Genomic DNA, 11,002 nt, shown 5'->3' with positions numbered 1-11,002 from the left:
CTATGTCTATCCATGATTGAAGCTATTGCACAATGAGATTTTTATCCCACAGCATGTAAAGCAGCCCACTGAGGCATTCAGATGTACTCCTCTGCTCCAATACCATGAAGAAAAAATTATCCCTAAAAAATAATACAAATGTAAATGCAATATTCCCCCTTTTTCATCATTCTGAACAAGCCCAGAACTTCTAAAATTATATCTCCTTGGTTCCTTTCTGAATATTGGTGAGTAGCAACACCTCAGAGCCACACATATAGTCCTCTGGACAAAATTCCTTTCTGGAGTAGATTGCTGAAGGCTGACTTGCTAATGGGAAATGTTCCTACCTATCTCGTGTTCAGTTTACCTGGATTTAATCTCCTTAGTTTGAATTAGCGGAGGAGAATGTGTTTATGTCTGTATCCATAGATGGAAATAGAGATAGACTCCTTACTTGAGTGCACAATGTTTATTTTATCCTAAAAGTTTGTTTTCCTTTCCCCCCTCCCACTACAGTGTCACTGCTGCTGTATTTTATTAGACCTCTGGTTTTCATTATGCAAAAAGTCAAAACTGGAACGTTGTAAATCTCCCCTCTCCTTCCCGCTCGCTGCTCTGAAGCTGGGCCGCCATTCGATGCCTGACGGCTTCTCCTACCAACGCACACTATTTCCAGGGGCTCTGGGGAACTGGAGGTGAGAACAGGGAACAGGGAGGGGGAGCCTGCTTGCCCAAGGCTTGTTAACCTGAGCGCACACTCTCTTTCTCAAATTTGTTTTCTCAGCTGGTGGCACAGTCACTGCCCCAGCGCCATCAGTCCAGCAGAGAGCAGTTCCATTCGAGATCTGAAGGCAGATTTTAAAGAAGTGGTTGGGCAGGAGGGGGGGAGCTTAATAACAGCTTAGAGCCTGACTCTGCGTGTTTTCTTAGTATATTGAAATACGAACTGTGTAAACATGCTCCGCATTCCACCTGCTCAAGCATCTGCCAGAAATCTCACAAAAGCCCTTTGCTGTATTTTACACCCTCCTGTTCTGCCTGCCCTCCTCCCTGCAAGCTCTCCTGCACCACCTCGCTGTCCCGCTCCCCACTCAGTCTCCACAAACACATGCTCCGTTTTGTTCCTGCTTGAGACGCACATTTCCAACCTCTGCTTGCACCTAGCGTGCGGTGCCTTTCCCAGCCTCCTCTTTCTTAGGGTTGGGACTCACTTCAGCCTCAGAGTACTGCTTGGTGCTGATGCTTGTCAAGTTATTGTTGTTCTTCCAATAGTATTTACTATTATTATATATAAATATGGCAGCAATCACCCCAGAGACCGAATGCTTTCCACACCAAAACTTGGAGCAAAGCAGAAAGGGTTTCACCCACATGCTCTGCTTTTTACCTGTCTGCCCCTGACAGGGGAGCAATTTCCATCCAGATGGCAAGCCATGAAGGGTTTTACACTTTTACACTTAGTAAAAACACTGAACAAAGAAGGGCCTTTTCCATCGCGCTCTGAAAGAGAGCAGGCTGTGCTGGCGTCTCCAAGAGAGCAGATTTCCCCTTGGCATGACCTGCCGCCAGCATACAGCAGTGGGACACAGGCAGCAAACCACATTTCTGCTGCTCCGTGCCAGCCTCAAGGGCTGTGTGAGTAATGTGGAGTGAGCCGAACAGCCTCAAGCTATCTTCCTTGTTTCTTGTGTCAGGTGTGACCACAGCACCTGGGCCCCGGGGTGCATAGGGCTTGGTGGGGTTCCCGGTAGGATATGTTGGGAAGTGTGGAGGTTTGGAGCTGGGAAGTCGAAAACAGCACACTTTTGGCTGTGTTAACTGCAGCAGTCAGTAAGCCTTGCTGTGATTGCATCAGACTGCAAGAGGCTGGTCTGAAAAAGAATAAGGAACTGTGATTTAGGGCTAAGACAAAACTGTTTTCATTTGACTGCGGAGTGAAGGCATCATCTCAGCTACTGATGAAATGGGGCAGTGATGTTCAGTCAGTTTTCCCACTGTCGCACAGCCTTCATACAACTGGTATAGGTACCTTCATAAGTAGCTAGTTTCTAAGTTTCATTCATACTAGCTGAAAAAAAAAAATAAAAAGGAGAAGAGTCATAGATTCATAGAATGGCTTAGGTTGGAAGAGACCCTAAAGACCACCCAACTCCAGCCCCATGCCATGGTGAGAGCTGCCTGCACCAGCTTAGGCTGCCAAGGGCCCCATCCAGACTGGCCTTGGGCACCTCCAGGGATGGGGCACCCACAGCTTCTCGGGGCAGCTGTGCCACTGTTTCACTGTCCTCTGAGTAAGAATTTTCCTCCTAGCGTCTCATCTATATCTCCTTTCTTTTAGTATAAAGCTTTCCCCCCTTGTCCCATCACTATTAGAAAGTGCAAAAACTTGGTCTCCCTCCTGTTTATAAACTCTGTTTAGGAAGGATACAGTGAGGTCTTCCTGAAGCCTTCTCCAGAATGAACATGCTCAGCTCCCTCAGTCCGTCCTCATAGTAGAGATGCTCCAGGCTTCTCCTATGGCTTCTTCCTCCTCATAAGGGTGCTCTTGCTATCCTTAGCTCTCAAAATGCTTCATACTGTGAAGTGTGAACCACAGCATTCATATCTCAGCTTCAGTCCTTTATGGTCTGGTGGTTATGAGGGTAACTGTTCTGACTGATTTGAAAAGTGCCGGTGAAATACCACCAAAATAAAGCTGGCTACACGCAGGGGGCTGACCTGGTCAGGACAGCTGGGCAGTGGAGCTGGGAGGGCCTTGGCAGGGTCTTGATATGGCTCAGACTTCATTGGGGCAGCTCCTAGATGGGGGACAGAGGATGGGAATGCACTGCTGTTGCTGAGTTGTTTCACAGGTTCTTGGGTGTCTGCTGTTCACAGGACCTTTTTGAAGCTGCAGCATCTCAGTGGGTCAGTGCAGTGAGAGAGGGATTTTAAAGAGAGAAGCTTTAACATGATGGTCTGACTGCACAGATCTTACAAGGTCTTTAACTGGATTGTTTAATCTTTTGAAATTATCTTCAACTCCTGTGTGTTCGGGGGGCAGGGAGGTGGGAGACGACACTTGTTTGTTTTGTTTTCTTTTCCTGATATGGGGAATCAGCCATTTTAGGAGAGTAGTTACTGCGGTGTATCATCCACACTCTGTACTCTCCTGGGACCAGGGCTTGGGATTTTTTCATTCTTTTTTTTCCTTGCCTTGCACTTTGTTCCTGCATATATTTCTTCCTGAAACAGGAATCAGGTTAAATATCCTCACACTCCTTTCCAAACTCTTGGCATTAGAACCACCCTTCCCCTTTGCCTCTCCCCGCCAAGTGATGTGTGCAACAGAGCCCAGAGCGGGGAAGGGAAGGGAAGGGAAGGGAGGAGGAAGAGGAAATCATTCACCCCACCCTTCCAACCAGAAGCAGGATCTTGAAGTGGCTGCTCAAATGGAAGAAAGTCACAATTAAAAGAAAATAAATAAATAAATAAATAAATAAATACAAAAGGGATTCCCACTCCCTGCCCTGTTAGGATCATGATGTCTGGGTGTAACCCACACACAGACACAAGCAGCCCTTGCCAGAAGCTCATCAGACGTCAGTGAAAAGCTGAGACCACCCGGAGAGAAGTGGTAGTTCTAAGCAGGCCAGTGCTTTGCCTGGGGAAGGTGTCCTGACATCCTCTCCACTAAATTCAGCTTGCTGAAAGCTGTCCCCTGGCTGTCACAATTCCTCATCACAAAGTACAGTTGAACTCAACCGTTTCTAACTCAGTTAGGGCAAATGCTGTCCTGTCCCCAGATATTTTTTAAAAGGTTGCTGTGAAAGACTGAGCAACAGGGACGTGTATATTTGTTCCCTGAAAAGAGGAAGGGTCATTAAACTGGAACATCTAGTATGCTTTTGAAAGAATTGCATTACATCAGAACGAGCCAGAAATAAGATACCGTTTGTTAACTTTACTAATCCATTAAAAATACACCGGGCAACTGAACTATTATTTGTAACCCTCTGCAATCTCTCTTACAGCAAGGAAACAATGTCCGACTGCGTTTAGGTGTGGTGTGTTCTCAGAGCACATAAAGCTTTCAGCAGCTTTGTACGGGGCTGATTTTGATTTTTGGTAACAGCATATACTGAATCGGCTGGGGAAAGAAACTCTCCAACTAGAAATCTACTAGCAGTAAATTATCTGGAATTTCAAATGACCCACAGATATATTTATCATATTATCCCTATACTCATGAATTTATGCGTGGGAGGGGAGGAGGTCCCTGAAGCTGCAAATTGTCAATCCACATTCAGTACTTCAGACTAAGCCAAGTCATTCTCGCCTTTTCTTTTAAGCTGGACGTAACTAGAAAATAATTGTGTGGTTGAAATGAAAGATTTTACCTTGGGTAGTACTTCATCGTACTGAGTATTCTTGTGTTGGTAACACTGACTTGTTCTCCATCACTACCATGAACTAAAGGGAAAATGGAAATGAGCTGAGAAAATTTTTCTTCCTTTTTAATCTTATTAATCTTTTTTCCTCTGTTCCAGTTAAAACAAAAGCAAGAACTGTGGAGACAGATTGACCCTGTAATAGCAAGAGCATGGTTCAGTGAATCTTTGTATCTGTGACTGGGCTTTTCCTGTCCTCTAAATCTAAAATTGAAATGGCTTTTCTAGCTTTCAGCAGAAGGAGGTTGCGCTCTGAAGATAAAAATACACTTATGAATTGAAAAATATAGTTTCCTTTAGGATGCTTTTTAGAACATCAGGGTGCTTAATAGTAGAGATGGTAGCTGACAACAGAAATTGTATTATAGGCACCTCATGTTATCAGTGGAGGATAACAAATGCCCTGAGTGGATTAAAATTGCCTGAAAAGACAAAAAAAGGACAAATTGCTTGAAAAGCAGCTGGAGGCAGGGCTATATACTTTTGCTGTGCACATAGCAGTGGCAAACCCATGGCTGATATTTCCTGTCTTGCTGAGAGTTCAGGTTCTAAATTTAGGGCTCTAAATAAGTGATCTGATGTATGAAGGGCCTATACTGCCAACCAGAGTCAATGGGAAGAGCTGATGCCTTCATGCCTTTCCAAATCAGGGCATTTAAGTCTAAAGCACATTCTGGGAACCCGGCCTTTCCTTATTGGCTTCACTTTCCCCAACGGTCAGATGGAGCCATGGCCCTCCAAACAGCAAGCAAGTGGTGCTATATGAAAACATTTCTCTGTCAAGCCTGCCCTCCAGCCCACTGCTGGGATCTGCTCAGAAAGGACCCTAAGAATGATGGGATCCACCTGGACCAGCCAAGCCTGCTGGCAGGACCAGCCCTGGGCACCTGGCCCAATACAACACATTTTTAGCTGCTTAGATAAGTACATACAGACCCAGCAAACCAGGAGCTGCTGTCAGTCCTCTGCCCCTGGGCAAGGCTGGTCGCAGCTGGAAGCTGGGAAAGAGAATAGAAGCAAGGATGGGCTTCCAGAATCGTAGCCACCTTACCTCTGACTGGCTAGTATTTCTTACTAACTATTCAGAAAACTGTCTTAATCTGTTGTGCAATTACAACAGCAACACATTTGCCTGCCATCACGCCTCAGCAGCAGTACCTTAACAAGCAGTTCAACAAAGAGGGCTGCTGTTTCCTCTTTGCTGGTGAAGGCTCTACTTGTGTATGCTGGAGAGTTTTATTTCCAACAAAGCATCTCAGGAACCTGTTCTTTTCTTACAAGATACTCTGCCAAGTGCTCAGACCACCACAGTTCATCCTGCCTCCCAAAGCAGTCCTTCAGAGCCTTTCCCTGAGCTTAAGCATAGAAAGTTGGTGCTTTTTTTTTTTTTTTTTGAGAGAGAGAAGATGGAGACTCTTACGACACATCTATAAAAAGGGCAGGGAAATGGATCCATGTTTTTGTCTTGCCTTGCTTTTCCTGGCACTTTGTTGGGTTTTTTTGCTCCAAATCAGATGCTCTGAGGGATGACTGCCACACTGTCACTTCTTGTTTAAAGCATATTGCTACTTCTCACAACCAGCTCACAACCAGAGGTCCCTGTGTAATAAGCAGTTTTGGAAAAGTCAGTAGCATCATCTCCAGAAGTCAGAGATGTCAGCAGGATCTAGAAGTCTCTGCCTCTCCCAGGAGCAAAGACAGCCCCCAAATCCCTGCAATGGACAGGGCCACCTGTTGCACAGAGAGCGGTATCCCCTATTTTTTCGATGGATTTGTACAGAGACAGTGATTTTGTAATCACCGTATTTGCTGGTTCTTCCCAATATAAATCACTTTGAATTCCATTAAACAATTCCTAAGAAACGCAGAAGAGGTGTAGAAAATCACAGACTTCAAGAAAATTGGTGGCTGGATGGGGAAGAGTCTCCCTGCTCCCACGCCAGACACCCAAAGGAAAAGCATTTTCTATTTAGCCATTATCTATTTTCTTTGGTTGCAGCCAACTGGTCATTCGCCACATGCATTACCATCAGCTGGCCACAGTAAATGCTGTCTGTTTCTGATCTGGCACTACAGGGAATACGAACACGTTTTTGATGTAATAGGCAGAGGAATGAGGACAGTCTTGTGGGAGGCCAGGCTCACTAATTCTGTCACTCATGGGACAACTTGGTATTTTCTTAATTTTGATCATGACTAATGTCCTGTTTCTCTTTTTTCTAGTTAAGTCCCAAGGAAAAGAAAAGCAATTGCAAAATGGGAATGGAAACCTTGGTCTGTCTGGTGTTTGTTTCAGCACTGTCAGGCAGGTAAGATAACCAAGTTGTAAGAGTATAATAACCGGGGAAACCAGAAGAACTTGGATGGAGACATAATCATTCCAAGAAAAAAAAAGAACATTTTCATTTTCCTCTGTGGTTCTGTGACTTTCCTCTCCCTTTCCAAGTCTTCAGTCATCTGCACTAAAGGACTGGCTCTTTTTCAGTGGCTGGAAATGGCCTAAGCATTTCAAAGAAAGAGGGAGATACGAAGGACTTGGGGATAAGAGTCTTGCAAGTAATTTTCAAGGAAAATATTACAGCTCTAACAGCTAACAAGGGGCAAAAATCCACTGTTGGGAGAGTGCACTGGGATGTTGCCAAGAGCAAGTTGCTGATAATAGCTGCAAATATATCTGCTGATGAAATGTTAAGTTGCTTGATAGAGCTTTTTGGTTTTCAAAGTGACACTTTTCCATGAAAATTTACATCATAAGAATTTGAGGTGGGGCAAAATTGGAACCATGTGTTGGCTAGATCTGGCAATTGCAGTTAAAAAGGAGCACAGAACTGGTGTCCATGCTTACAAATTGCAGCATTAAAATCTAACAAACTATCACCAAATCTGACTTGAACAGAAGAAAGTTCCTGACAATGAGCACCTCGCTACAAACTCAGGATCAATGTTTGCTAAACAAAAACTACAGCTTGTTATCCCTGTGTCTGTCAGGAACAAGACACTCTTTAAAGCAAGGATTTTAGTTCATAGGCAGAAGAGAAGATAGGAAATTGGTACTTCAGAGGTCTAGGTGAGCAAGAAGTTGATCTCCTTAATTCTGCTTTGTTAAATGAACACACTAGCATATGAAATTCTTGTATGTTAAGTGACTTCTGTAAGAGCTTGTAAACATTATGACTGCAAATGATAGCAAGCAAAAGATAAAAACTTCTAGATCTGATTTAAGACAGCAGCATGCTCCTGACTATCCTAAATAAAACTTACTTGTCTGTTATCTAAGAGTTTATGTATAAGAACTTACATTCAAAAAAAAGAAAGCCTTCAAAATCTACCTTATCTCCAAGTAAGTGTAACTTAAATACAGGTGTAAAATAAAATAAAATAAGTGCTTAAATGCTTTCCTGAATCGGGGAATAAACATTGAAAGGTCATAGCTTTCTAAACAATTATTTTCAATTATTACCATTAAATATTTTCAGAGTACACTGCCAACTGTGATGGGTTGAAGCCAGATTCTTGTAGGGAGGAAAAATGAATGCACAAGAGTACTGAAAAGTGATCTCTGCTGTCTTGCCCTTTTGTCTCTAGAAACAAAAACAGCCAAAAATTGTTTTGGCATTTGTATGTACAAACCCATGAACAATGTGTTAAAAGATTACATTCTAAGGTTGTATACAAATTCACAATTTGAAAGTTACAGTTCAGCAGTCATTTATATCACATGACCAGACCATCAATCATAATAATAATAAAACAGGAGATTTTTCAGCTAGCACACTTCTGAGTATTCAGCCGAAATGGAGAAAAATGGGGAAATCACATAATATATCTTAGGAGTAGTAATGTCCTGTTATTGTTAAAAAACTGCTGGGACCTCATTAGTGACTATGAAAACATCATCTGTGAATACTGTGAGGCCATAAATCTACAGTGTCCAAGGAAGAGAGTGCAGGGGGGAGGGAAGGGGTGAAGGAAGAGAGCAAGCACAACATGCATGTTTGCCATTTTTTCTTACCCAGCTGTGAGTTAGTAATTTCCATATCTTCTTGCCAAACAGCTTCCAGAAACTATTACCAGTTATGTGAATTCAGTAGTCTGCTAATGAACGATAAGATAATGGGTCTACGTTCAAGAGTACAGAAGACAAATAGTTGTTTACATGTCAAAAACTCCCTTTCTGTTTGGGTCACTGCACACACATACACACAGGATTTTGAGGCCACACTTCATAGAAGTGCAGCTCCAACCCAGGGCTGCTGATGTTGCAGGTATGGTACTTCAGTCTTCAAACCTGGTTGTTTAGTCTTCCATTAACGAGCAGTTTTCTATAGCATTAATTAATGGTAGTAGATGATAAAGATGATTTTATCCTCTGCCTGTCTCATAGAGCCATAGAGCAGCCCCATTTGCGTCATAGTGCACAAATCCGTTTTTATCATAAGTGTATGTTCTTATGTTGCAGTGGAATTTGGCTCTGTATTTGCAGAGCTCACATCACCTGTCACTGAAATGTGGCTGCTTTTAGACAGGAAATATAGCACTGATTTTAGTAGCAGGAACAAAAGCTAAAAGTCAATTGAAATGGCTTCGGAGATTAGGTAGGAAGAACACAAGGCGTTTACTTGAGCCAGAGTTTCTTCAGGGCACTGGGTCCACCTACTCATGTATGTCTGAGAAATGATAGCTGATCCTTCACAGTCATGAGTAAACTGAAAAAGTGGAAACTACTTGTCAACGTGAAAATTACAGACTGGTTTTACAGAACCACCTCTTTTTTTTTTTTCCTCCCATATTGAGTGTGTGTGTGTTTTATTATCATTTGTCTGTTTTTCACTGTGAACTTTCACTCTAGATCCTTTTCTTGCATTTGGTTTCACAGCATTGGATCCTTGGTAGGTCATGTTGTGAAACTGGAGAGCTCTTTTGTACACTGCACCTTAGAAAGCAGTGAGAAAGCAAATAGAAGGGGATTTACCTCCCAAAAAAATGGGTACCTTATCTCTCTGTATGTGGAAATATAGCCACTGCAAAGTAAATGCCTCTAAAAAGACCTAGCATACCCAATACCAGTTTTGGAAAGCATCAAAGTTGGCAGCTGTCTAGCAAAGTGGCCTGCCAAAGGTAGTTAAACAGCTGTTTTCCATACTTTGTTTATGCTAGAGCTTTGGACAGTGAGACTTATGGCAGTAGGGAAGCCAGAGTTTAAGTGGTATGGAACTCTAAGGAACAGCTAAGACCTCTGTCTCTAACTACAGACAGTGTGGTTTTATAGGGTAGTTTTGGACTTGCAAATCAAACTATAGTTCTGTAGAAGAAAACTGAAAAACTGCAGTTTCTAGAGATTTTGAGCACCTTTATCACCAAATGATGTCAGCAGAAGTCTGGGAACTTCTGGAAGATGGAAATCAGGCACAGCTGAAAATCAGGTGTTCACACTGTTGGGTTTGAATCTTTCTTGTGTATCAGCTTTATTTCCTGTTCTCTAAGAGCTACTTGTTCCACTTTTACCACCTGAAGCCATACCCTTTTGCATGGTCTCGCCTTTTTGCTCTGCAGTGTGAACAACCCACAAAATCACCAGAGGAGAGCCTTTTTCTGCAGAAGCTAGCAGCTATGTTGGTTCTCACTGCAAACAGAGCCAACAACAGCAGAAGTCAAACCAAAGATCTAACCATGCCCAATCAAAGGTCATCTCCTGTATCACATCCCATTAGTCAAAAGGCAGAAAAGGCCAGTTATGATTTAAAGTAATCTGAAATAAAGCACTACTGCTTGGCTTGGAAGGAATTCCAGCTTTTGTAATGGATCTAGCAGAACTGTACATTAACGTGGTCTGAACTAATTTATGTTTTGTAAATGTATAAAAGCTGATGGGAAAGCAGTAGCCCCCTGCTGAGCTATATCTCTTGGAAGAAAAATGAGATGGAACAGGATTGGACCTTGTAAAATCTTGAAGACGATGGGGAAAAGAACGTGCTGTTATTCATCCACAAGAGCTGGTAGCTTCTTCGTTCTCCTGGGTAGTGTGCACAACCACAAATGGTCAGTTCAGGAGTATGCGTGATTTTGGTCTACTCAATCTGAAAGAAATAGTAAATAGGATAAAAACATTTGCCTGTTCCGTGTGTATATCTTCTGCATGTTTACCTTCTGATTGCCTAAGGTTGGACTGGCAAGTACAGTATTTGAGGTGAAAGAAGAATTTATAGTTCTATGAAATTCAGAAGGAAAAAACAAAACCCACAAATGTAGTGTTTCTGATGTTCTTCTCTCTCACTGACTAAATGTATGTAGCATTACACTACAACACAAGCTGCTCAGCCTGTCAGGGTAGAGGAATATTTTGAGCAGGATTTTCAGCACTACTAAGGGAAATTCAGACATTCAGCTCTAAATAAAAGACCCAGGAATGTGCATGCAGATCACTTCAGAAGCTTCAAAACATCACAACTTTCACGTGTGATGTTCTGCAGTATAAGCATTAGATGAACGTATGCCAGTACTGGCCTGAGATTCAAACTTTCCCTTTTCCGGGCCTCACTAACTTAGTTTACTAGATCAAAATATCCTAATTTTACTCTATTTTCTCTTTC

General features: G+C 42.7%; 1 long non-coding RNA gene across 2 annotated transcripts in view; it reads left to right on the top strand.

The window, feature by feature from the left end:
• Nucleotides 1–570: 570 nt before the first annotated feature.
• Nucleotides 571–11,002, top strand: part of LOC122179299 — a 47,736-nt gene continuing 37,304 nt past the window's right edge. For both annotated transcript variants that reach the window (XR_006178634.1, XR_006178633.1), the window contains exons 1-2: nucleotides 571–677; nucleotides 6,636–6,721. This is a non-coding gene — a long non-coding RNA (uncharacterized LOC122179299). The remainder of the gene's footprint in view (nucleotides 678–6,635; nucleotides 6,722–11,002) is intronic.

Source organism: Lagopus leucura, unplaced genomic scaffold (assembly GCF_019238085.1).
Source record: "Lagopus leucura isolate 7727_CA_CO unplaced genomic scaffold, USGS_WTPT01 Super-Scaffold_100002, whole genome shotgun sequence".
NCBI classification, from domain to species: Eukaryota; Metazoa; Chordata; class Aves; order Galliformes; family Phasianidae; genus Lagopus; species Lagopus leucura.
The sequence above is the reverse complement of the archived record's forward strand: the minus strand, read 5'-3'. Positions and strand labels throughout refer to the sequence as shown.